Source organism: Marmota monax, unplaced genomic scaffold (genome assembly GCF_021218885.2).
Source record: "Marmota monax isolate L192 unplaced genomic scaffold, Marmota_monax_Labrador192_F-V1.1 WCK01_AAM20220418_F8-fsc00077, whole genome shotgun sequence".
NCBI classification, from domain to species: domain Eukaryota; kingdom Metazoa; phylum Chordata; class Mammalia; order Rodentia; family Sciuridae; genus Marmota; species Marmota monax.
In genome coordinates this window covers 2,126,363-2,154,284 of record NW_026694610.1, presented here as the reverse complement: position 1 = coordinate 2,154,284, position 27,922 = coordinate 2,126,363, and positions in this window count along the sequence as shown.

Here is a 27,922-nt window from a genome sequence, read left to right as displayed (position 1 = left end):
GACTTAGCCATACTTATTTTACAATATAGCACTTCTGTTCCTGAATATATTTCAGAAAAATTCTATGTATGGTTCAGAAGATATGTATTAGAATATTCATAGCAGCAGCATCCATCATTTCAAAACACTGGAAACAACCTAGATGTCCATTAGTAAATAAATTATAGAATGTGGAAGATGTAAATTATGGGAAGTATTTTGATTCTTGGTTTGGGTGGATATTCATAATACCCCCTCCTTTTTTTTTCCTTTTTTGAGGAAGGGCAAATAAAAATAAAATAGAAGTTAAAATGAAACAACTAAATATCATTCATGAACCAATGATGACAAATTTTATTAATTCAATTGTGTTTACCTGTAATCCAAATAAAATATAATATGTATATAAAAATCACCAAAAGGGGGTTGGGATTGTAGCTTGTTGGCAGAGCAATTGTGAGGCACTGGGTTTGATCTTCAGCACCACCTAAAAATAAGCAAACAAAGTAAAGATATTGTGTCCATCTATAACTAAAAAGTTTTTAAAATACTTTTTTTAAAAATCAATGAAAGGGTAAATTCTAAACTATGGTAGGGAGTAAGTAGGGGGAAAACCACTGGTTAAAAAAAAATCCATAACTCCATGTATATGTGTGTGTGTGTTCTTTTTCATTGCCATCTATAGAAAATTCTTCATGCACTAGTTACTGGAAACCAATGACCCAGACTGAGCATGCCCAGAGTCCCAAAAGGGTTAGCATCTCATCATTCAACTTCACATACTATCTTTGGAACTAGGGCAAAGGGTTTTTATTTGTCTTGTTCAAGTCTGTATTAGTGAAAATGCCAGTGACCATGAGTGTTAATGCGATTGCACCTTAGAAACACATGGCTTAAAATGCATGTTAGCAGAAACCAGTCTGAAGATGTCACTCAACAAAAACATTTCCAGAAGCTTAGCACTTAATTGGCCTTATTAGCACCATCTGCTCATCAGTCTTGCTTGTGGAAAAGTGTTTTCATCAGATATCAACAAGTTGAAAACAAGGCAGATCACCACACTTTGCTTTTAATTTGACACCACATTTTGCCTGCCTCTTATCACGGTTTTAAATCATCACATTAAATAAGTGAGTTTAATCATTGCACTTAACATTACACGTTAGACCTTGGTTTTCTCTGTGATCCCTGAGGCATGTGTAGATATCCAGAAGTCCTTTTCCTCCCAAACCTGCCTCTCTCAAATTGCATAATGGGACATTTGGAAAAATCTTCTCTTAGTGATGATATTCAGGCAAACCCTGTTCACACACTCCTTTTTTTTTTTTTCTACAAATCTGGTTGCACTGATGTATTAGATGTAGAAAAAATGTGCAAAGGAACTTGCAGAAATTGCCAGCTACAATCATATGCTGCATGAATGATTTGGATGAACAATTACTCCTAGCTGGGTATGGATGGTGGCACATGCCTATAATCCCAGTGACTTGGGAGGCTGAGGCAGAGGATGGAACGTTCAAGGCCAGCCTTGGCAACTTAAGGAGAACCTGTCTCAAAATAAAAAGTAAAAAGGGCTGGGGGTGTAGCTCATGCCCCATACCAAAAAAACAAAACAAACAAAAAACCCTACTATTATTTATAGAGGCATTCTCCTTGACAGCCTTTTGACAACTAAAGACCAAAGATTCAAGAGTTTACTGCATGGACTTTCTAGCTTAAATGTCTGCTTTAATATTATAAATTTAATGTAGTATATTTTAAAGATAGTTGTATAATAAACTAAAGAAATATTATAATTGTTACAACATTCATTTCAGAATTTGACTTAAAATTTAGGGAAAGTTAAAAGTAAGTTTTCAACTCTTTATATTTACACATTGTTTGAAATGCAGAAAAATGTAACATTAAAAAGTGATTATTTGTCAAAGTGGCAGTTTAGCCAAAGCTAACATAACATTGAAAATCTGCAACTATGTATGGTAAACAAATGTCGAGCCTATTTTAGGAGATTTTTCTCTGATTCCCATTTCCCCTGCTAACAAGTTTGGTAATTACACCTTGTTAGTTTAACTCCTCTTTCCAGCAAAGAATTATTAAGGCTTAGTAAAAGGGGTTCTTATTACAAGAACTTCATCATCACCTAGACAAAAATAATATACTGCATTTATTAGCTTTCTACACAGTAAAAGTACAAGTAGTTTAACCTATTACATTCACACATTTTAAGTTTCACCTTGTTAATTTTAAAATCTGTCTACAAAAATATGTACTCTGCTAATCTGGAAAGGATTTCTTACTCATGATGATTAGTACAGTATGACAGTTCATCTCATGTTTAACAGTTTTGAGTAAAGCTGTATTATAAGTAAAGAAAATAAATATATTAAATGTATATTTAACTTACTGAAATGGAAAATATTTGTTATGTTATTTATCAAGAAAATCTAATATCTATTAAAACTAATCTCAACATCAACTTTGTAGTACTCGTGACTAAAATGTTTATTATAAATCCTGTCATGGGGAAAAAAAAAACACACTAATTCAAATTGAAGGAACAATCTACAAGACAATAGGTCTATACCCTTCTATGAGATCAATGTTATGAAAGATAAGAAAGCCTGGGAAAGTGTTTTGGATTTAAGAAGAGTAAAGATGTTACAACTAAATGCTACATGGAATCTGTGATGGGGTCCTCAGTCAGAAGGTAGATTATCTATATAAGATATTATTGGGACAATTGGGAGAATTTGAAAATAGACTGCATATATGCCAATAATAATAGATTCATGTCAAATTTAAAGTATAATAGTTGAATTGTTATTAGATAGAATGTCTTTGTTCTTGAGAGATGAGAAACAGAGTGTTGAAGCATCAGATGTCTACAATTTATGCATGTGTGCGCGCATGCTTGCTGGGGATTGACCTCAGGGACTTACAAATGCTATCCATGCATTCTGCCATTGAGCTACATCTCCAGCCCCAGTGATTCACTTTTTAAATGAATCAGCCAAAAAAGTTTATGTATACACATATCTATAAATACATATATAAATACATATATAGAGGGAGGAGGGAAACAGCAAATATGGCAAAATGTTAATTTTTAATCTACTTAGTATGTGACTGTTCATTGTACTATTTTTCAACTCTTCTATAGCTTAAAAAATATAAAATTGGGAGCAAAAATGCTGAAGTATCTTATTTTAAAAGTATGCTGTATCTAACAATAAGTGAGGGATTCTTCCTCCTTTCTCACCCATGCCCTTCTATCCTCATGTCCCCCAATGGTACCCTTGTTTGTTGACTAAACTGGTCTGTCATTGCTCTGGGTCTCTGGTGTGATGCAGAAACAATTTGAACAATAAATTCACTGTAGCCATTGGCACATTCTGTTTTACAAGAAGGCGTTCATTTTCAAGCGCACATTATTTATTTAGTTCAGACCATCTGCATGTATTTTTTTTGTCCTTTGGCTATTCAAAACCAGAATTCATATGTTATTCTAATTAAAATAAAAATTTTATAAAGCTTGTGGAGAGGAAACTTTATTAAAAATAAAAAAAATTCTCTGTTTCTCAGTTTTCCATCTGTCAGTTAAGGAAACATTACCTGCCACGCCATATTGCTGTGAGAATTAAGTGAATTAAATATATGAAAAGACTGAGTTCAGAACTAAAGAAAGAAACTGAAGACATTAGAAGATGAAAAGATCTCCCCATCTCTTGGATAGACAGAATTAATATTGTCAAAATGGCCATACTACCAAAAGTACTATAAAGATTCAATACAATTCCTATTAAAGTTCCGATGATGTTCTTTAAATAGAAAAAAAACAGTACTGGAATTCATTTGGAAAAATAAAAGGCCCAGAATAGCCAAAGTAATCCTCAGCAAGAAAAGTGAAGCAGGAGGCATCACAATACCAGACCTTAAATTATACTACAGAGCTATAGTAACCAAAATGGCCTGGTATTGACACCAAAACTATGAAGATCAATGGTACATAATAAAACACACAGACACAAATTCACACAAATACAGTTATTTCATACTAGATAAAGGCACCAAAAACATACATTGGAGAAAAGATAGCCTCTTCAACAAATGGTGCTAAGAAAACTGAAAATCCATATGTAATAAAATGAAATTAGACCCCTATCTCTCACCCTGAACAAAACTCAAAGTGGTTAAAGGACTTAGGCATTAGACCAGACAAGCTGTGCCTACTAGAAGAAAAAGTAGGTCCAACTCTCCATCATCTCAACTTAGGAACTATGTTCCTCAACAAGACTCCTAAAGTGCAAGAAGTAAAATTAAGAATCAATAAATGTGATTTTATCAAATTAAAAAGCTTCTTCACAGCAAAGAAAACAATCAAGAACATGAAAAGAGGGCTGGGGATGTGGCTCAAGCGGTAGCGCGCTCGCCTGGTATGCGTGCGGCCCGGGTTCGATCCTCAGCACCACATACAAACAAAGATGTTGTGTCCGCCGAAAACTAAAAAAATAAATATTAAAATTCTCTCTCTCTCTCTCTCTCTCTTTAAAAAAAAAAAAAGAACATGAAAAGATATACAACCAGAGAAATGAAAAATTGTGCTCTATATGTGTACTATGAATTGAAATGCATTCTGCTGTCATGTATAACAAATCAGAATAAATAAATAAATTTAAAATACAAATTTAAAAAAGAACATGAAAAGAGAACCTACAGAATGGGAGAAAATCTTTGCCACCTGCACCTCAGATAGAGCATTAATCTTCAGGATATACAAAGAACTCAAAAAACATAACACCAAAAACCAAATAACCCAGTCAATACATGGGCTAAGGAACTGAACAGACACTTCACAGAAGAAGAAATACAGTTGATCAACAAATATATGAAAAAGTGGTCAACATCTCTAGCAATTAGAGAAATGCAAATTAAAACTACGCTGAGATTTCATCTCACTCCAGTCAAAATAGCAATTATCAAGAATACAAGTAACAGCCTGGTGTGGGGTGCACACCTGTAATCCCAGCAGCTTGGGAGGCTGAAGCAGGAACACCAACAACAGCCTTAGCAACTTAGCAAAGCCCTAAGCAACTTAGTGAAACCCTGTCTCACAATAAAAAATAAAAAAGGCTGGGATGTGGCTCTATGGTTAAGCACCCCTGGGTTCAATCCCTGGTACCAAAAAAAAAGAATACAAGTAACAGTAAATGTTGACAATGATGTGAGGAAAAAGGCACACTCATACAATTGCTGATGGGACTGCAAATTGATGCAACCACTCTGGAAAGCAGTATGGCGATGTCTCAGAAAACTTGGAATGGAGCCACCATTAACCCACCTCCTGGCCCTGACAACAGAAGTTAGATCCAGTATCCTTGGACAATTCTTGACCCCCACCCAGGGAGGAGAATCTTTCTTCAAGTGTGTGATTCTCTTCTTGACTCCTGAAGACGAAGACAAGCTAATCGGGGAAGAAAGATCTTCCAAGTGAGAAGCAGCCCTCTTTAGCCCCTGTTGATGGCATTGAAAAGGTTTAAGTAAGCTGGAAATAGATCTCTACATGATGGAGGGAGGCTGTCCAGAGCCAGTCCTGGCATCAAGTTCATGGAAATATGCTAATGAGATTATGTTTAGAATTTGCACTGTAGGGGCTGGAGTTGTGGTTCAGTGGCAGAGCATTTGCCTAGCATGTGTGAGGCCCTGGGTTCAATTCTCAGCACCACATATAAGTAAATTAATAAAATAAAGGTCCATCAACGTCTAAAAAAAAATTTAAAAAAAAAAGAATTTGCACTATATAGAATGGCTTGGTTTGAATAATAGGTGCTCAATAAGTGCTCTCTAAGTGCATGGATGAAACACAAACAAAACCCTCCTTTTTAACCTCTCAGAAGTATAAGCCTGTTTACACCACCAGGTGTTTCAGGGGGGGCTCTTTCTCCTTGGAGGATTTTGATATTTGGGGGTGGGTGAACAGCTTTTCACACAGATTTCTCCCATAAGCAAAACACAACTTGAGAGGAGGGAAGGAAAGGAGACTTTCAGATTCTCCAGTCTGTTTTTATGAGAAAGTTAGATATTTAGACATTTCTGCTTTATTTGTCCATCAGTACTCTCAGTCAGGAGACTAAGAAGCAATCTTTTTTTTTTTAATTAATATTTATTTTTTAGTTTTCGGTGGACACAACATCTTTATTTTTATATGGTGCTAGGAATCGAAACCAGCGCCCCGTGCAAGCCAGGCAAGCACGCTACCACTTGAGCCATATCCCCAGCCCAATCTGTCTGTCTTTTCTCTCATCAGGGAAGATGTAATATTAATATTGCTTCGCACATCTTTGCCATTTCACCAGAATTTTCCAGAACGCTAGGCCAGGGACAATCTTGGTAGCAGAAGGTAGTGATATGTGATACATCAGATATCCTGAAAGGTCCTCCGAGTACCCTGGGAGTAACTTTCTGAATTGTTCAGTCTCCCCTCAGTGACCCCAAACTCCTTCCTGTCCCATTTTCCATCTCTGTCCCCATTCACTTCTCTTAGCCTTATCCACTCAGTGTAAAACAAATACTCACACATCTATGTTTGTGATCACGTTACTACTGTTGCCTAAAGACCAGGTGGCACAATAAAATTATGGCTATCATTACATATACATCAGATGGACCTTGTCATAAATTAATTTGATTACAATACTAAACCGGCATATAACTAGTCTTTGCTCTGCACCTGTATCAATCACGTCAAACTTTACTAGACAAAACAATAACAAACTTCCTTCTGCCAGGCTGGGCAAACCCCTCTTCAACAATCTCTTTCTGTTTCTCGAATGTTTTATTCATTTTCTTAACATTGCACTGTCAAATAACTATTAAATGTTACACTGTTAATATTTCGCTATCAATAAAACTGCTTTCCATCAATAGTGACATTACTATCATTAACAATATTCAAGGGGATATGGCTCAGTGGCAGAGCACCTGCTTAGGATGTGTAAGACCCTGGGATCCATCCCCAGCACTGGCAAAACAGAAGAAAAGGAAAAAAATGTTCAAGGTGCTAATTCATTGCTAAGAAGAACTGAATCTGCATATGGCTCTGTTGCCCCAATTGGGCAGTCATCATATTCATAATTTTCCAGTGTTTACTGGATGCCTACTGTGTGTTGGTCGCAATGGTATTTTTACCTTAAAAGTACTTGCCTGAGAGTCATGTTGGATCATGAAGTTTTCAGTTTTTTTTCTTTTTCTTTTTGAAAATATAACTTCTTGTAGTTATATTTCAATTACATGATTATGTAATGATAAATGTGATACGGTAAAGTAAATTTGAAGAAAACAACTAGAGAGCATGCTTTATTGTATTTGTCATTAATATTTAACACTCAACCATCAGCAAACAATTTAACCTTCATTGCCCAGGCTCAATTAGAATGTTCCTTTTTAACTCAGCCTCCCCAGTTAACTTTTCATGCTATTTGATTTATGTGCTTTTGGTTTGCCATCATTAGTCTAAATAATTCAAAAACACTTGAGTAAGTGAACACTAAATTAGACAATTATTTCAATTGATTCATGTTTCAGTTGTTAAAAATCATACTTTAAGTAATTGTGAAAAGTTTCTCTAATTATAGACATGTGTGTGTGTGTGTGTGTGTGTATATATATATATATATATATATATATATATATATATTTGTCAAAAACAAACCAAATTATAATTTATGTTGAACTTGTTTTTCATCATAAAATCTAGTGTGAAGAATTTTATATTCTACTATAAAATGTTTAATATTAAGTTTTTAGGGGGCTGGGGATGTGGCTCAAGAGGTAGCAATGATAAACATTTAGGTTGGGCTGGGGATGTGGCGCGCTGGCCTGGCATGCGTGCGGCCCGGGTTCGATCCTCAGCACCACATACAAAGATGTTGTGTCCGCCGAAAACTAAAAAATAAATAAATAAATATTTTTTAAAAAAGTTTTTAAAACCATCAACATCGTTTAACATCTTTCATTTTTAAAGGAAAAGACTAAAATCTTGCTCTTAACTAAAAAAAAAAAAAATCAAGTGAATCTCTGTTATTGAATTATGTTCCAGGATTTACTTCCCAAAGCATAAGGCTTTGGTTTAAAAAGACAATATTACAAACTTGTCAATTTCTCTTACATATTAAGAAAGGATAATACTGTTAAAACAGTTACATAGGCGAAGAGAGTTGCATTGCACCAACAGTGATTTTTAATTTACATACTTAAGTAAAAATTAATGTTTTTATAAAATGCCAACAAATATTTATTTATTAAGATATTATACTAGATAAACCAATACATTGATTTCAATATTGTTCATATCAATAGAGATTTAAATGTTTAAGATGTCGATAACAAATATACACTCTACTTCTGAAATAGAAGTTCAACTTTTATAAAATAAAACATTTAAGTAACCATTAAGTATGTTGACAGGTAAATTAATCATTCACTTACAGAAGATGTCACAAGCTTGGGGTAAAACTTAGCATTTTGAAATTATGTAACAAAAGAAACAAATTCTTTGTTTTAAACAACTTTAATGAGAATATAAAATAGTTGAAAGCAAACACACTTCCCAATTTTAATTAAGTAGATTTTAATTTTGAAACAATAATCCTTGAAAACATAACATTAGTCTAATAAAAAGCATTATTAGTTTTTCACCATTTTGCATTATATATAATTAAACAATGAAAAATTTGTTCTCCATAGATGTTAGGCTGACATCTCCACTTATTACTACCTGTTTGTACTGGAGGCATTCTTTTGAGCTACTTCAAGTATTTTTTGGAACAAAGCAAAACAAAAAAAAAATTTTTTAAGTCATTACATATATATATGATTGATATTTCTTTTTCCAGAGCATCTTAATATTTTGTGTGGTCTCCAGGGATGAAGATAAAGTCAAACACTACATAGTACTATGTACTGTAGTCTTCCATTATGAGTGAGTTCTAAGAATATGAAATCAAGCTGGGCTTTGTGACACACGCCTGTAATCCCAGCTGCTCTGGAGGCCGAGGCAGGGGGATTGTTACTTCAAAGCCAGTCTCAGCAATGGTGAGGCACTAAGCAACTCAGTGAGTAGGACTGGAGATGTGGTTCAGTGGTCAAGTGCCCTGAGTTCAATCCCCAGTTCCAAAAAAATTTTTAAAAAGAATATGAAATCATACTTTGTTCTATATTTAAGTAGGCAGCAGTAATATACTAAACAATTGCAATAAGCAATCTTATAAATAGATACATATCTAGTTCTTACAACATGTCTAGTTCTTACCAAAGCATCTTTCTCTTGGACATAACTGATCAAAATATCAAAAAAGAGGGCCGAGGTTGTGGCTCAGAGGTAGAGTGCTTGCCTGGCAAATGTGAGGCACTGGGTTTGATCCTCAGCACAACATAAATATAAAAAAAGTATTTCTGATCATATCTGAAATTTACACACTGGCTTATAAAATGACCTAATATTTCCAGAATCTGTCAAGGAAAGAGTTTTCCCAGATCACTGGCCAAAAGTTCTAAAATTGAATGCCACTGAGGAATTTGGTTGAGTTCCACCTGAGATGGAAACAACCAAAGGGTTATTTATTCACTTACAGAACATGTCTCAGGCTTACTATCACTTTTACTATTCCCTGTATTCCTTTACATGCTTTTTTAGGATGAAGCGCCTTTATGTTGCCCAGGCTGGTCTCAAACTTCTAGGCTCAAGGGATCCTTGCACGGCAGCCTCCCAGCTACAGGGATGCCCAGCTGCCAATACAATCTTTATAAACATATTTAGTTCTTACCAAAGCATCTTTCTCTCGGACATAACTGATCAAAATATCAAAAAAGAGGCCTGGGATTGTGGCTCAGAGGTAGAGTGCTTGCCTGGCACACGTGAGGCACTGGGTTTGATCCTCAGCACCACATAAATATAAAATAAAGATATTGTGTCCACCTATTACTAAAAAATAAATATTTAAAAAAAATATCAAAAAAGAAGGCCAACTTGTTCTCTGGATCATCTTTCATATACTTACTCCCACTCTATCCCCCCACCCCCATGATCCCAAGAGGCAATTCTAAGCATCACCTCTCCCTCTCACACTACTACCCCTTTCTCAATGCAGTAGCATTCTGCAACCACGAAGGTCCAAAGGATAATATCAAAACAGAAACTGATGAGATTGGCTGCTTCTTGCTTATTATGTTTTATAATTTATATGGCAATTTAAAGAACCTTGAATTTTTTTCTAGCACTAACATTTCAGAGAAGAAGGGCCTTCCCTCTATATCAGGGTGTGAACCATAATTAGTCTAAACTAAGAGTGTAATCTCACCCTACTTTGTTAATGGTTGGTGTGATCTACATGTGTCTAGTTCTGACCAAGAAGACATGAAAGGGCGATTTTGCTCCAAGATGATCCCTTCTTTCTTCCTGAATATACAAAGACATAGCAGAATTGTGACTATGGGGTGTTAAGTCTGGAACTATAGGTCAGCATACTGAGAATGGCAGAGAAGAGCGCACCTGAGTTATTGAGTTCTGTATCGGGAATCTTCTATGTTTAGGCTCCTGGTTTTGTGGGGTATCTGAATGTCTGTATTGGTCTGGATGTGGGGTGTCCCCCAAAAGTTCATGTGTGAGACAATACAAGAAGGTTTAGAAAGAAATGATTGGATTATGAGAGCCTTAACATAATCAGTGAATTAAATCCCCTGACTTAACTGAGTGTTGACTGAAGGCAGGTAAGGTGTGGCTGGAGGAGGTGGGTCATTGAGGGCATGGCTTTGGCAAATGGAGTCTCTCTCTCTTTCTCTCTCTACTTTCTGATCATCGTGTGAGCTGCTTCCCTCCGCCACACTCTTCCACTATGTGCTCTGCTTCACTTGACCCTGAGGAATGGAACTGGCTTTCTATGGACTGCCAACTCTGAAACCGAGAGCCCCCTAATAATATTTTCCTCCTCTACAATTATTCTTGTCTGGTTATTGAGTCACAGCAGGAAAAAAAAAGGGTGACTAAAACAGGGTCATATAATTAATGGATGGGTAATCTGTTACTTGCAGTGGGAAATCTTAACTGGTTTTCTGAAAATCAGAAGATGAGACTTTGCCTGTTCCACTCAACTTCAAGTACTGTAAGTAATGCTTTTTAATGACACCTCTTTTGAAGAGAGATGTTTTCCTCTTTCATTCCTTTTCCTGACTTATGCTGTATACCTAGTCTCATTTCTGATAAGATTCTATTACTCTAAAGAAACTTTATGAAATTATAAATAATTAAAAATCCTTAAAGTCCCCCATTTTTATATACCTTACCCTATCTTTATGATGTACTAACTTTTAAAGTATAGTCAGACCTTCATAGCCACAGTTTCTGCTACCAATGGGTTTGTATATGAGGATTCAAACCAACCACAGATGAAAAACCTTTTAAAAAAATTGTATCAAGGCTCACATCAGTAATCCCAGCAATTCAAGAGACTGAGGCAGGAGGATCACAAATTCTGGGCCAGAATTCAGCAACTTAGTGAGGCCTTAGGCAACTTAGCAAGATGCCACCTCAAAATAAAAAAAGAACTGGGGATATAGCTCAATGGTAAAGACCCCTGGTTTCAATCCCCAGTACCCCTCAAAATGCATTTATATTGAACATTTTTCTTGTCATTATTCATTTAAAATACAGTATAAAAACTGTTTATAACATTTATATTATATTAGTATTGTAAGTAATCTAGAGCTGATTTATAGTATATGGGAGCATGTGCTTTGGTTACATTCAAATGTTAGGTTTTTTACATAAGATATTTGATAATCTTGGGGCTTTGGTATTCTTGGGGATGGAGTAGAAGTGGTCCTGGAACCAATACCCCATGGATATAGGGAAATGACTCCTCCTTAACCCCACCCTCAACACTAGAATGTGATTTCAGGAAAGGATATTAGAAAGTTGTAACCTGATTAGAATCTTTAAATCAAGATGTTAGAATGCCTTTAGGCAGTGGATTTTCAATCTATACACACATATCACTTGCATCAGTTTTCTGTAGGGCTTATTAAAAACTCAGACTCCTCAGACCCATCCAAGAACTCATGAAACTGGAGTCTCTAAAGTTGGGACCCCAGTACCTGCATTGTAATAAGTTCCCTCATAAAAGACTGAGCCACAGGATTGCAGTGATTTATTTTGTATAGAATTGAATTAGAGGTAAAAGAGGCTTTGAGATGAGGTGCCTGAGATGCTTAAATAATCCTAAAGAAGAGGCTGGGGATGTGGCTCAAGCAGTAGTGCGTTCACCTGGCATGTGCGGGGCGCTGGGTTCAATCCTCAGCATCACATAAAAATAAAAAATAAAGATGTTGTGTCCACCGAAAACTTAAAAAAAATAAATATTTTTTAAAAATTCTCTCTCTCTCTCTTAAAAAAAATGGGGCGGGGGGCTCCCTTGGCCACTTGCTGTGTTATGATGATTCCTGGACAGAGAACATACGAACTTCTGCACTTTCATCAAGTGAATGTGGCACAGTAAGACCTCCCCTTCTAAAGAGATCACTCATGTAAATAATAAGGAAATAACATAGCCATCTCTGATAGAAAATTTCTTAAAAAGGGAAGGGAGGAGAATAGGATTAGGAAAGACAGAATGACTGAAGTTTCCTATGTTCATATATGAATACACGACCAGTGTAACTCCATATCACATAAAACCACAACGATGGGAAGTTATACTCCATGTATGTGTAATATGTCAAAATACACTCTACTGTTATGTATATCTAAAAATAACAAATAAAAAGAGATTTTTTTAAAAAAGAAAGAAAGAAAGAAAATCTCTGACAAAAGTTGCCTTTCCATGCCCCACCTGGGAAAGTAATTAATCAGAAATGGTCATTGTCCATCACCTCAAGTACTAAAGGAGGATAATCTTCTTAAGGGAAAGAAAAAATGGACAGTTTGTGGATGTAGTGCTCCACCTAGACAAACCTCTTTTTGTTCTGCTTCCCCTAAAAAAGATGGTTGAATAGAGAGATAGAGAGTGTGGTGGCATAGAGAGTAGATCTCTAATTCCTATTTGGATCTTTGAAATGATTTAGAAATTAAGGAAAGAGAGAGGATTGAGTAACTAGTATAAGTAGTATTTTATTATTTATCAATATAATTTTGCATAAAGAATAAAGAGATTGCCAAAAAGTATTTCCGATCATATCTGAAATTTACACACTGGCTTATAAAATGACCTAATATTTCCAGAATCTATCAAGGAAAAATAGTTTTCCCAGATCACTGGCCAAAAGTTCTCCTAAAACTGAATGCCACTGAGGAATTTGGTTGAGTTCCACAAGCACCTGAATTATTTAACCAACTTACTGCATTGTTCTGCCCCATCTGAGTCTTCAGAAGACTCAGGAACTAAAAAGAAAAGAGACCCCTAGTCCCTAGAGACTTATGGGAGACAAAGGGCAGAGAATGTGATGAGTTATGGAGGTTGCAAAACTCAAATAACCAGATTTGAACAGATATATCTATTGTATAAAGAAATGGGCCTCGGGTAATTGACCACATCAAAATGGAGCATGACCCCTCTGAAGCCCAGCTTTAGCCAAAGGGTATCAGGCTGGAGGATCATTTGGTGTGAATGAGTCTTCCTATTTTTTAAAGGGAGCCAGAAACTTGACTATTTATATGAAAGCTCCCAATTTCTAAATGTTGGCTCAAACAAATTTTAAACATTATGAGAGCCAACAAAACACATCTTTGAGGTTGAATTTGGCCTGTGAGCATACACTTGCAACCACAGAGTTTTGCCCTCCAAGGTAAAATATCAAAGTTAAAAGACTATTGAGTGGCTCAGTGGTAGAGTGGTTGCCTAGCACGTATGAGGCACTGGGTTCAATCCTCAGCACCACATAAAAATAAATAAATAAATAAAATAAAGGTCTATTAACAACTAAAAAAATTTTTTTGAAAAAAAAGACTCTTAAGGTTTCCAAGTTAACTACAGAGAAGACAGATCGGTAAAACTTGAAAATTATTAATGTACTTTATTTCTCTCTGCCTTTCTAAGTACATATCATTGGCTCCAATCTACTTGAAACATTACATCAACTATTGACCTACAGGGAAATTAGTATTTTTTTTCAGCAAAAATTTTTAAAGAAAATGGCTATGATAATATGTGCCTTCTGATATTTAAAAGCTATTTTTTCTATGCATTTCATAGAAAGAAGCAGTCAGTAGTCCTGAGTGGATGTGGTAAACCAGATAAGTCTTATATTCCAAACAGTTAAGCTTCCCACAGATAAAGTAAAAGGAGCCACAGAGAATCCAGCCTGTTGTTCTACTGGACAATGTTTTTTCTATAAAATAGAACTCACTTCTAAAACAGAAAAGCCTAAAAAATTGCTTGATGTTATGCCAAATACATAGTATCAGGACAATGTTAAGTAAGACAGGCAACAGGTATTAAGGGAGCTAGGAAAAACACCCATTTCTGGAACCAGCAATCCAAGAGTTAACTGTTCAAAGAGGTCTAGAAATAGGAAGCTATGTCAGAGTCAAGATAAAGTACTTGGCCAGGCGCGGTGGTCCTGGCCCGTGCCTCTAATCCCAGCAGTTTGAGGGACTGAGACAGGAGGATCTTGAGTTCAAAGCCAGCCTCAGCAAAGCCATAAGCAACTTGGTGAGACCCTGTCTCTAAATAAAATACAAAAAAGGTTTGGGGATGTTGCTCAGTGGTAAAGTGTCCCTGGGTTCAATCTCCAGTACAAAAAAAAAAAAAAGACAAGGCACTAGTAGAACAGTCACTACAGAACAAGGTAGGTTGTAATCACAGGTCTCAAAAGTCAGTGGAGGGCCTGGGGCTTTGGGTCAGTGGAAGAGTGCTTGCCTAGTATGGATGAGGGACTGGGTTTGATCCTTAGCACTGCATACAAACATAAGCAAATAAAATAAAGGCATGCTGTCCAACCACAAAAAAGAAAAAAATATATATTTTTAAACTGCCTATAACAATCGTATATAAAAAAAGAAAACCATTAAAAAAAATGCTAGAGGAGATAAAATCTAGAACTGCTTTGTTCAATATGGTAGTAGTCTCCAACCACATGTGTTAGTCTCAGTTGAGATTTGGTGTAAGTATATAACATACATTGGACTTAGAAGGCATTATCAAAATGTAAAATATCTCATTAATTTTTTAAAAAGTTTTGATTACATCTGACAGTATTTGAGATGTATGTATTGGATTAAATAAAATACATTGCTAAAATTCATTGCACTGCTTTTTAAAAAAAAACTGTGGCTATTAGAAAATTAAAAATAAAATATGTATTTCATAGATTTCTCTTTGTCTAGAACTTAATATGTTAAGGCAAGAGGAAGATCAGAGACATCACGATTACAAGTCATGCCATTCACATTCTTCTGTACTTCCTGATGAAGGGAGGGGCTTAGGTGTGGGAGGTGTGGCAGCTTTAGGTTTCACACATAGAAAATAAAGTTAGGAGACTCGGGGTGTAGCTCAGCAGCAGAGTGCTTGCCTAGCACTTGCTAGGCACTGGGTTCAATCCTCAGCACCATATAAAAATGGACAAATAAAATAAAGGCATGCTGTCTATCTATAACTACAAAGAGAGAGAGAGAGAGAGAGAGAGAAAGTTAGGCCAAGGTGTGGTGGCTCATGCCCTAATCCCAGTTACTCAGAAGTCTGAGGTAAAAGAATTAAAACTTTGAGGCCAGCATGGGCATTTAGTGAGACCTGTTCAAAAATAGAAAGAACTGGAGATGCAGCTCAGCAGGGAACACTTGCCTAGCATGTGTAAAGCCCTGGGTTAAATGCCCACTACCCTCCCCCATCCCCAAATGAAGAAAGTGAGAAAGAGAACTCTGGTAATAGCTATACCTGATTTTGGTTGCTAAAATGAAGGAGGAACAACAACAACAACAAAAAGGTGTATGTGGAGGGATCTCATAAAAGAAGAGCATTAAGATAAAGAAAGGAAAGGGGGGTGGGAAGGAAGTAAAGGGGAGATATTGGGGAACAAAACTGACCAAACTATGTTATGTGCATGTACAAATACACTACAATGAAATCACTATTCTGTATAACTAATATCTACCAATAAAACTACAATGTATGGAATTCATAGGTTTTTGAGTATTATTAGTATAAAGAGATCTAGTAGGATAGTCTTGATTCCAAAGAGCTCTAAATGGCTACCCCTGCTAAAAAGGAACACAGGCAAATTCAAGCTGTCTGATATTTTTCTGTGATAGATGCATACAAGTAAATCTAAATATTAAGATGGAAAATCAAAGAAGAATTAATACAAGAGTAAAGTGATAGAATGAGATAGTAAGGATATTTGTAAAAATTTTTAAATTTAAAGCAAGCTTAAAAGAAATGCAACACATGAGTTAGCTAGACACCTATTACATCAGTCTTCTACATTGCCAATCATTAGTAGAGCTAACCAATCCTGAGACTCTGGTGGCATGATCTGGGAACAACTGCTTATCCATAGCTCATCTTTGGCTTCAAGATTTCTAGCTAGGCTCCATCAATGTCAACAACTGTAATATTCATTCTTTTGCTAGAATTGTATTTTCACCCAAATTTTCCTCCAACAGGAAACACCTGACTTTCCTACTGTAGGTTATTAAAGGTTTTATATTTATTTTAGAATAAAATCTAGTTCTCTTACCATTGTTTCTTAATCTAGGACCTATTGTCCCCCAATTGCTATTACCAATTGATACACTGGAACCAATGGCATGCTCATTCTTAAGCAGAAACTTTGCCCTTCTTTTTTCCTGTACCTGCACTATTCATTTTTCAAATCTTGACATGGCTGACACTTCCTTTAACAAGGCTCCCCTGGTTACTCTCTTGATCATGCTTTGTGATGTTGCCACCCAAGATCATTCTTATTTCATTGTTATGTTTAATTTTTTTTCTAACAATCATCACTGTCTGAACTGCCTTATTTTTTTTTACTTATTTATCACCAATTTATCCATCCTTTCCCCAAAAGTAAATTCTACAAGAGCAAGAACCTGTTCACTGTTATATCTTTATCACAGGGTCATTACAGGTAGTTGCACAATCACATCATAGTCTGTTAGTATATATATACACATGATGCCCTGCTCTCTAGGTGCCTGGGGCATATGATATTCAATAAATATCCCAATAAGTGAATGCAGATCTGCCTTTGTCCTTCAACTTCCCCTAATCTTCCTTCAGCTCTTTTGTGTATATGTGAACCAAGAGAATGAGACTGAAGCCTTGATATAGAAAAAAAATGAATTCTGGTCCAGGTGAAATTCCTTCCAAGTCATCTTCAAATCAACAAATTCCCTTGTATCTATGTTCTATGTTTGAACCTTTTTATTCTAGCTTGGAAAAGCACTCCAAACATTACCTCCACCTGACCCAAGACATATATGCTTCTCATTTTATAATCAAAACCTTTACCTTTTCATAACTGTTCTTCCTCTAAGGGTGGCAAGATCTTGGCAACTTTGAGCTGTTGTACTCATTATTGCAATCACTCATTTGGGAATTTTTAAAATGACTTACCATATGAAATTTCTCTTCTTTTGTATTTGTTCCTATTTGCCACTTAAATTTACATCTAACTTTTTATAGTGTATCCCTGCTTTTTCTTCTACTATGTATCATTGAGTAGACAGATTCTGTCTTTTAATTCTCTAGACAACTAATCATGTGTCCTGTACACAGTAGGTTCTCAAAATCAAAAGCTAATTTGAAATGATTACCTTTATTTTAAGCTGAGTTTCTCATTTGAAATGAAATCTTTAAAATGACCAATCTAGTTCCCTCTCTAATGATATATCAATGAATATTATTTAAGTATATAAATCCAACTATTAATGTTGTTTTTATTTAGAGGTTATTGAATCGTGTGAGGTTTTCTTTCTAACATTTTTGAAATTTTCTAATTTTAAGTTATTTTCTTTGAGTTTAAATTAAAAAGTTAATTAGAAAAAAAATAACAGAATTGCATTGTGTTTTTAAAGGCAATACAATAATTAAACAGATCTTAGCAAGTTTTGAAGACATAAATCCTGCTCAGGACTCAGGAGGATGTATTTTCAAGACCAGAGCCTCCCCCATGTTGCCTGTGATGGTACTGCCAGAACTCACTAGAAGGAAAAAGAGTAGTCAGGTAGTGTCAAAAGTCCAGAACCATGAGCAATCATCTTGGGTCAGAGCAGAAGAAGATAGGCAGAGAGAGGTTGGAGAGAGTTTGAAGTGGTAAGTAAGGAGATCATTTTATTTTATTTCATTTGATGCATTTTCTTTCATCTGATTCATCTAGGCTGAGGCAGGAGGATCATAAGTTCAAGGTCATCCTCAGCAACTTAGCAAGACCCTGTCTCAAAAAAAGAATGAGGATGTAGCTCAGTGAAGTGCCCCTGGGTTCAATCTGCAGTACAAGAAGGAAGGAAAGATGGAAGGCAGGAAGGAAGGAAGGAAGACAGACTCATTTAATTCAGCTTACTAAGTAAGCATGTCAGCTACTTCCAAATTCATAATCTCACTTTAACCCTTGTACTAATCTGTGGAAGGTATTTATACATCAGGTTTCAGATGGGGCAAATTACTTTCTCAGAAATGTAAATAATTTGTATTGGATCACACAACTAGTAAGTGGCAGAGATGAGATTCAAACCTCATAATGATTCCTCACAAAATTCAAGCAAGAGAAGCTTGGTATTTCAGAACTAAGGTTGCAGCTGCTTAAGTTCCTAGAGTGATACTTGGAAACAATCCTGGACACTTCTTCACCTGGTTAGCTTCAGGTGTTTTAACAGAACTCATCAAACCAGTCATTAATTAGTTACCCACAACCTGTTCAGACATGAGCAAGCAAGTAGGAGATATGCTGGGGTTCAGGCTCCACAGGCCTTGCTCAGTCAATCACATTTATTATATTTGCCCAAATTGTGGGGTGGAGATGGGAGAATGAGGATCACGTGGATTTGTAAGCCTCTGTCTCTGTTGGCCTAACAGTGGCAACAAACTGGGCAAGACAATTTCAAGTAAATTCTCAGTTCATTTCTTCTTACTGGATGACTCTTAGGGCAGAGATGAACTTTTCTGATATTTAATTTTCTTCTCTGTATAATGGAGAAAACAGCAGCAAATATCTTGTAGGGTTTAAGAATTGAGATACTATATCTAAAATATTTGGTTCAACACATATCATTTTAAGTATTAAATTCATAGTAGCCACCATGATCATATTGATTCGTCATAGGTTCTTCCCTCACTAGTTTCTCTTTCTGGTGAAGGTCAGCTAGTTTCAATTCTTTGCCATCTCCTGAGACCAGCTAGGGCTGAATGCTATTGCCTCTCCAGCTCTGGTTCTAGCTCAGATGTGCAAGGGGAAGAAAATTTCATCTTGTGATTGTCCTGAGAGCCCTGAACTTGCCCAGATTTCTGTTTAGTTATACCATCAGAAGTGGCCAAGACCAAGCAAAGTATAGCTATTTGAGATCTAGTAATCCATAGAAGATGCTCAGGTTCTACCCCTTACTTAACCTTTGTTCATCAGTTTCCTCATCTGTAAAATGAGGATGAGTACCACTTAACTGGAAGTTTTGGAAGATTGAATGATTAATGCAGGAAACAGGGCTTAGTATAATATGTGCATAAAACACTCCTTTACAATTTAAAGATGAAGACACTGAGATTCAGAATTATAAATCTGATAAATATCAGAGATGTGATGTGAACCTAAATCAATATGATACTAAATCCTGTGCTCCTAACCATAACTAACTATAACCACTTCTGCCAGTACGAAATATACTTATTATTTAAAAACGTATAAAGTTTCTTAAATATAATGTTTACACATAAATGCAAGTATGGATATGTGCTAATACTTTGTTAATTATCTGTGGCTTATGACATTTTTCTCAAAGTCTATATTCTTCATCACATCCACAGAATCTGGGACTAGAGCATAACCATCTTTGGTGGAGTAGGGGGAAACTGGGCTGTGTTCTGCCTATCACAGATACCCAGAAGTTATTCTGAAAACCATTGTTTTAGGGTAAACATCACTAACATTTTTCAAGTTATCAAAAGTTGATGAATGTAGTAGATTACAGAAAAAAGAATCATTCACAAAGATTTTTCATGTTAATAAATTGCTAGAAATGTGTGGTCACCCCCCCCCAAAAAAAGCAACAAAACCAGGAATGGGCTGGGGATGTGCCTCAGTGGTAGAGTACTTGCTTAGTATACACAAAGCCCTGGAATCAATCCCCAACACGATAAATAAAATAGGATAAAAAGTAATTTTAAAAAAAGGAAGACAGTGAAGCCCAAGTTACAAAGTTAATACAAAAAATGTTTATTTTGGCTAATTATAAACATTACAAAACCAATTACAAAAAATACAAATCACATGTATCATGATTTTATTTATTTATATCTATTTATATCCTATCTCATCCTTAAGGCAGAAATGTGACATGTATTCTGAAAGTTTGCCATTTAGTTTTGTACACCAAGTTAAGCTTATAAGAGAGAAAACTGTATTTGGAAGTCATTTTTTCTACTGATAAGGAAATCATTTACAGATGCTTTCATCAAAAAAAGTATGGCATCAATAAAATATTAAACATTGTTAATTATTATTTCTCATTAATGGAACAACAATAAAAAGAATTTTACTAGGCTACTTTTTTAAAATTTATTTTTCAGTTTTCGGTGAACACAACATCTTTATTTTATTTTATATGGTGCTGAGGATCAGAACCCAGCACCCTGTGCATGCCAGGCGAGCACATTATCGCTTGAGTCACATTCCCAGTTCCTAGGCTACTTTTTACAGATATCTAACATGTACATTTAGAAAGGCTGCTACACCTGCCTACCAGTTGCCTCCTGTATATAGTCTCATGGGGGAGCTACTCTATGCTTTCAAGAGCCCCACAGCAGGTAGGCTGCAGAGCTGATTTCTTCCTCCCACTCCTGGAGGGGTCTCTGCTATCCCCCATATGCACAGTTTCTTCCCACCATTTCTTCCATTCCTAACCTCTGCTATTTCTGCCATTCCTTTTACTCTCAAATCTTCTTTCTTCTTGTGGTTTTCAGCTCCTCTCATGTATTCCCTGCTTAATGGATCTTACAAAAGCTAGCAAGGTGGCTTTTATGAATAGTACTCATCTATCAGGGCACCTTGGGTTTTGGTTTGTTTTGGTGTAGTCAACCCAATGGCCATGATGCACAGGCTCAAACTTTGGTTTGATGCTCTTCTCTGCAACGTAATTTTTTTTTTTTAAATTATAGGTTCAGAGTTGTTCCCAAAGATTCAGAATTGTTAGGATGGATGATGGGCAGGCAAGGACTTAGAGTAATTATATTGGAATAACAAAATAATTCCCGATCTGCTTAAAATTTTTGAAAAGTGTACAAGTCCGAATGAAAACAATTAATTATTTAAACACTTTCCCAATATTAATTGGTCCTAAAATATATGTTAAAAGTGTATAAAATATCAATCAGAAGCATAACAGGTATACATTATAAACTTAGCTCCATCTTTTTCTCACTGAATTGCATTTAAAAACAATCGCTTATTGCCTAGTGAACAAGAATAAAGGATTCTGGACATGGTGGTGCATGCTTGTAATCCCAGCTACTGGGAAGGCAGAGAAAGGAGGGCCATAAGTTCAAAAGCCAGCCTCAGCAATTTAGAAGCTCCTAAGCAACTTAGTGAAACCCTGTCTCAAAATAAACATGAAAAGGGCTAGGGGTGTGTCTCAATGGTTAAGCACCCCTGGGCTCAATTCCCAGCACCAAAATAAATAAATAAATAGATAGATAGATAGATAAATAAATAAATAAATGGCAATTTAATTTTCTTAAAAAGTCCATTCATTAAAAATATAATTCAGTTAAAATCAGACTTGAGTTTATCATAACAATTAGCTAAGTGGCACTAAAAGGCACTAACAGAATTCTTAGAGAACATGAACCAGTAATGATACTTTTAACACTATTAAAAAATATACAAGTGAGGAAATATTTCTTCAAAAATACTGTAACATGATCTTTAAGAAATGCAGCTTTAGGGCTGGGGATATAGCTCAGTTGGTAGAGTGCTTGCCTTGCATGCACAAGGCCCTGGGTTCAATCCCCAGCACCACAATAAAGAAATGCAGCTTTAAAAGACAGTGAAGGATTCACTGGATGAATACAGTGGATTCGCTGATGATTCACTGGATGAATTAAAAATATTTCTGAAATAATGAGATAATAATTCTGGCTTGGTATTAAGATAAAACCTGATGGTACAAAGTTGTATAGTAACGGATTTATTTGGACAGTGTTTATATCTGGTCACCGAAGAAGAAACCTAAATGAAGCATCATCAATCTTAATCAAATGTATACAAAACTCCTTTGTCTAATGACTCATTACCTATTACCTTGCATGGATTTTATAGCAAGGAATCAAACTCTACCCCATAAGAATTATAGAAATCCCAGGAGTCAAATTCTATCCTATAAAAATTAGAAAAATTCATAAATAAAGGCTGGAACAACAAAGTCACCATGTAAGGAAGCCTATTTCCCCACATCAGCATTACAATGGGGAACATTCTTAGGTTTAAAAAATATACTGTGATATTATATAATACTATGTCTTGGGCACTATCATGGGTGTAATAATATCAGAGTATATACTGAAGAATAATAGTAATTTTGAAGATTGAATATGACTCCAGATCAATACCTTATTAAATTTGTGTCCTTTGATTTTTAGTACAATGCTAAGTTCAATAAGTATTTGGTGAATGTGTGGCTAAGTGTTACCTATATGTCCAGATGCTAACTAAAAGCCAAAATAAGGGAAATATTTTTCACATTTTCCTCTTAATCAAAAGTTCACATTTAAAGGAATATAGGTGAATGGACTGATCAACCCTATATTTGTGTTATTAACATCTTGGAATAATTAAAATATAAGCATTTCAAATAGTCACATTTCTAAATACATAATCCCATCTGAATTTGTGAAATGTTTTTCAATTGAGATTTATTTTCTTTGTACCTCTAGTTAATCCATTCTTTGCTTGTCCATTCTACCTTCAGAATGTGGGAGATACCCAAACTGACCCTTTCTACCACACCTTCATTGCTCCAAATGCCTTTTCCTCTCACTTAGATTACCTCAGTAACTTTTGTTTACCCAGCAGTCTTCTGTGTACCCTAAACACAGCAGGAGGAACTATCCTTCTAGTCAGAATGGCAGCTATTATGAAGACAAACAACAATAAGTGTTGGCAGAGATGTGGGGGAAAAGGTACACTCATACATTGCTGGTGGGACTGCAAATTGGTGCAGCCAATATGGAAAGCAGTAAGGAGATTTCTTGGAAAATTGTGAATGGAACCACCATTTGACCCAGCTATCCCTCTCCTCAATCTATACCCAAAGGACTTAAAAACAGCATACTGTTTTTAAGGGACACAGCCACATCAATGTTTATAGCAGCACAATTCACAATAGCTAAACTGTGCAACCAACCTAGATGCCCTTCAATAGATGAGTGGATTAAAAAAAATGTGGCATATATACAATGGAATATTACTCAGCAATAAAAGAGAATAAAATCATGGCATTTATAGGTAAATGGATGGAGTTAGAGAAGATTATGCTAAGTGAAGTTAGCCAATCCCCCAAAACCAAATGCCAAATGTTTTCTCTGATATAAGGAGGCTGATTCAAAGTGGGGTAGGGAGAGAGAGCAGGGGAGGAATAGAGGAACTCTAGATAGGGCACATGGGTGGGTGGGGGAAGGGAGGGGGCAAGAGGTTAGAAATAATGGTGGAATGTGATGGACATCATTATCCAAAGTACATGTATGAAGACAAGAATTGGTGTGAATATACTTTGTATACAACCAGAGATACGAAAAATCGTGCTCTATATGTGGAATAAGAATCAAAATGCATTCCGCTGTCATATATAAATAAAATAAATAAATAAAAAACAAACAAAAAAAAAAACACACAAAAAAACTATCCTCCCTTTCTCACTGAGGGTCAATCAGATAAGCCTCAAGCAATTTTGCCCCTGGCTATGAGCCTGACCTAACCTCCTACCAATTCCCTGCTTCTTAAATCTCCTCCAGACTGACTCTTCTCTAAGTATCTCAGGACCCTAGCACTCCCTGTTCTTCCTAGGAGGCTCTTCCTCATTATCTGCGTGGCTTGCTCACCCCCACCTTTGTATTGAGAGTCCAGCTCAAAAGTTTCTTCTGTAAGAAGCTGTCTTTCCCCCCATTATCCTACATAGCACTCCTTTCTCCTCCTCCTCCTCCTCCTCCTCCTCCTCCTCCTCCTCCTCCTCCTCCTCCTTCTCCTCCTCCCCCTCCCCCTCCTCCTCCCCCTCCTCTTTTCAAAGCACTTAACACCACCAGACATATTTATGTGATAGTTTATTCATTTTACTTCTCTCTCCCCCAGTAAGTTCTGGGAGGACAGGGATTTGTCATGAGCTTCTCTCTTTCTGAAACAAAACAAGTGTCTTGCTGTACCTACAGCATGCAAACCTCCTACTTACCTTGTTTCCCACCTTTTTGGAAAAGAGCTCCCCAGATATTCACATGGTTCAACCCTCAGTCATTCACATCTCTTCTCAAATGCTATCTCCACAGACAAGCCTTGCCCTGACAGCTGTCAACATTCTCTATCTCCTCTATTTTTCCTTCACAGCACTTATCACACTTGTATATTCAATATTTATTTGTTCTTTATTTACTGTTTTCACTTGCAGGAATATAAATTCTTGTTTGCCATTGCATCCTCAGCATTCAAAATTGTTTTTCAATAAATATTTGTTAAATAAATGAATAAGTATGAGACAAATTTGAAATTTTTGTTATTATTATTTTGTACTGGGGATTGAGCTCAGGGGTACCCTAGCATTAAGCTAAATACCCAGCCCTTTTTAATTTTTTGAGTCAGAGTCTTGCTAAGTTGCTGAGGTTGGCCTCAAACTTGCAATCCTCCTGTCTCAGCCTCCTGAGTTGCTGGGATTACAGGCAAATACCACACCCAGCTGAGATGTAATATATATTTATTACAAACACATAGATTCTCAAGATGAATACCCATTAGAGATTCATTTTATTTTGATCAAAAAATGTTAGAATAACTTTTAATCAACAGATACCATTAAAACATTTGAAAAATAAAATAATACAAATATTATATCATATGCCATAGAAAATATATTTTTTACTATTATATTCTATATAGTATGTTTTCTATAGTATAAACATTTTCTATAGTATAGAAAAATGATGCTCATCATATGACCTTTGGTCCCCCTAGTCCAGAAAAGCCACAAAGTACATGGAATTTGTCTCCATCCTTCTTCCTCTCCAAGAACATATCCTGCCTTCTACTCACCCCACTTCCCTTAAGAATCTTCTTCTCCATCATCAAATGGTTGAATCTCTTTTTGTAGTAACAACTAACCAATATTTGTCAATGACCAGAAAATTTGTCTCATTGATACTTCTCCTAACATATAGTCATTGAACCACTTTTACTAGAAAATGTCATGGATTCATTATAAGATTTTTTTAAATGCAATTATTAGCCTTAAGGAAAAAGGTATTAACTCAAGAAAATGTATTGCCATGACCTACCTGGTGCATAGAATAGCTAGACTAATAACCCCTAAAGAATAAAGTAGAGGGAAGAAAGTATAACTGCACCCAGAGGTGAATTTACTGTAAAATTTAGGTTTCAAGACTCCTCATTTGCATGAGGCTCCTTGGGAAAGACCCACATTATGTTTTTCTGCATTATTTTTCTTAAGGTGATTGTTGTATTATGGCCATTTTTATGAATGTGTATTAATTGTACATATTAACAGGTTCCAGCACATTATTTCAATACATGTATATAGGATACACTAATCAAATCAGGGCAATTAATTCCCTTTCATCATTTCTTTATGTTTGGAGACTCTGAGCTACTCTCTTTTAGGTCTTCATAAAATATATAATAGGTTATTGTGAACTATAGTCATTTTACCATGCTGTGGAACATGGGAACTTTTTCCTTCTTTTTCTCTGTGTTGGGATTCATTATCCAACATCCTTTAGAGATTCTTCCCTGACCATGTACATCAAACTACAAAAATGTTTCAAGACATCCCTGAAAAATGATCTGAGTGAGAAGAAACTTTTAGGAAGAGGGAATAGAGATGGATGGGATAGTAAAGACAGCAGATTTTCTGAACTAAAAGAAGGCCAACATTAAGGTGGCCCTCACCAGAGGGATAGGAAAGACATCAGATCATGGAAGGGCTGAAAAGCAATGTTAAAGATTCAGGACTTACGTAAGTGGTTTTAAGCTTGTGCTTCTTTTTTTTTTTTTTTTTTCAGTTCTGGAAGACTTTTTTTTTTTGTTTTCGGCGGACACAACATCTTTGTTTGTATGTGGTGCTGAGGATCGAACCCTGGTCGCACGCATGCCAGGCGAGCGCGCTACCAGTTGAGCCACATCCCCAGCCCCTAAGCTTGTGCTTTTAAAAGATCATTCTAGTGCTAGTGTGGAAAACAAATACATTTTAGGTCTAATTCTAAATTTGATTATCTATGTGAAATGCCTTTAAAGATTAATGGAGAGTGAATATAAGGATCTATGACAGAATATATTATTTTGAATTTTTATTTATTTTCTGCTCAAAAGAATATATTTTCTTTATTTTTAAAAAGTGGGATTATTGGGCTGGGGTTGTGGCTCACTGGTAGAGCGCTTGCCTAGGATGTGTGAGGCACTGGGTTCGATCCTCAGCACCACATAAAAATGAAATAAAGATATTATGTCCACCACCTACAACTAAAAGCTAAATATTTTTAAAATGGGGTTATTTCCATCTTTTCTACTTTTCAAAATCTCTATGAATACAAAGCAAATTTTATAATGATTAATTTTTTCCTTGCACCCCCCTCTGGAAGCCAAATTTTATCATTAGTTGTTCTTTTAAATTTATTCCAAATACACACAAAGAAAACAGCAAACTAAAATATGGAGAAATCAAAAATATACATATTAAAACTGTAATAATGGGCAGGGGATATAACTCAGTGGTACTCTGCTTGCTTGCCAAGCATGAGGTCCTATGTTCCATTCCCACGGCAAACAAACAAAAGACTGTAATAAACTTCCCTTTAACATTTATCAAACTAACAAAATATTAATAACACTCAAAATTGATAAATTTGAAATGGATTAGTGGTATTGTACATTTGGAGAACAAAATGGTACCAGGTAACAAGAGTTTTCTGAGTGTTTATATTCTTTGACCCAATTAACTTACTTTTGAAAAATTTTCAAAGACACAAGAAGAAAAAGGGTTTTAAAAAACAGTTTTGTGGGGCTGGGATTGTGGCTCAGCACTTGCCTAGCAAGTGTGAGGCCCTGGGTTCAGTCCTCAGCATCACATAAAAATAAATAAATAAAGGTATTGTGTCCAACTACAACTAAAAAATAAAATATTAAAAAAAAAAACATTTGTAGAGGTGCTAGCTAAAACAGTGACAATTGATAGTAATTGTTGACATCCTAAGTCAATGAGGCACACATGGTAATGGTTGTTAGAATATAATGTTTGTTGTGAGAGGTCCTAAGACTTGATATATATTTCTGGCCCTGGAGGCTTCAGAGTGAAATGCCTTCCTCAGGCAGTCTAGAATCTACGTGAAGGTTCTAGCACCTGGGAAAATGAACTGATGGGAATATGAACTGTCTCACAAGCTAAGGGTTGAATTAGGTTTCCTTTCTTGTTAGAATATTGTAAGGTTGTGACATTGTAATAAAATTTTAATGGGTAGACTTTTGTAAAACTACTTTGAGG